Source organism: Pteropus alecto, unplaced genomic scaffold, assembly GCF_000325575.1.
Source record: "Pteropus alecto unplaced genomic scaffold, ASM32557v1 scaffold71, whole genome shotgun sequence".
Classification (NCBI taxonomy): domain Eukaryota; kingdom Metazoa; phylum Chordata; class Mammalia; order Chiroptera; family Pteropodidae; genus Pteropus; species Pteropus alecto.
In genome coordinates, this window is record NW_006433024.1 from 9,590,664 (window position 1) to 9,591,862 (window position 1,199).

Below are 1,199 nucleotides of genomic sequence, written 5' to 3' on the forward strand. Positions count from 1 at the left end.
CCCACAGCCTCACCGACCATCGCAGCAGAACCCCGGGCCATCTTCACTGGCCACTCTATGGGCTAGAAGGGTTCGGTGCAGTCTCAAGATTGTCAAGTGTAAATCCCATCGGTCAACTTTCAGCAAGTATTTATGAAGCCCAGCCTGTAGGCCCTTGTTACATAAAGTGTGGTCTACAACTCAGCACAGTGGGAATCACCTGCAAGCTTGTTATAAATGCATAATCTTAGGCCCTGCCCCAGAACTTCCGAATCTGAGTGTGCACTTTAACAAATTCCTCAAGTAATATCTACAGATATTAAAGTAGAGAATGTAAGTAACACAGGAAAGGGAGAAGATTTGCTTCTTCCCTCTAGAAACTCACACTCTAGTTAGGAAGATACGATTCGTAGGTATGAAACAACGGAGCAGAGTGCAAGCCTACATCATCAAGCACATTTTGGAAGGAAACTTAGATACAGAACACCAAGACCAATCCTGCCTCAGCCACTTACTTTCACTGAACCTCAGCTTCCTCATCTGTAGAATGGGAATACTTGTCCTATCTACCTTATAATTGTTCTAGGTGGGAAAGCACTACACCAATATATGGTACTATTTAATGTTACATACTCTGGGTGCTACAGAAGTTCAGAGGCAAGAGGCTAGGGATGACTGGAATTATAAAGGAGGATCCAGTAGGGTGTGGGTGGGGAGCAGAGGGGTGCCTGGAGGTGGCCTTTAAAAGATATTGAACCATATACTGAACCGGACACTACAGTAATGCGAGATGGAAAAATGCACGTTTTGACAGTGGCGCATCTAATTTAGCCTCTAGCCTGGGCTATATAGAGAAAGCTCTTACTGATCAACTTTTTATCTGCTTTCATCCTCACAATCTGCTGATGGTCAACACCATGGGTCTCAGAAACACACACTCAGTGCCACCTAGTGTTTATGAAAGGCACAAAGCAAGGGTATGTGGTCTGTGGGGAAGCTGGCAAGAAAGAGCCCTATTGCTACAAACCTTAACTCTGGTTTGGGATATATGGAAATAGATGTGTCTGTCATTTTGCAGAGCTGACCTGTGAAGATGCCTGGGGGAGTGGGAGGTAAAGATTAAGTCAGTAGGTGAGTTTTTGGGTAATCGTCTTCCTAGATAATGCTTATTAATTAAGCCTTTGCTGTGTACTACATGTTCCCCCCCCTCACTCCCCCAC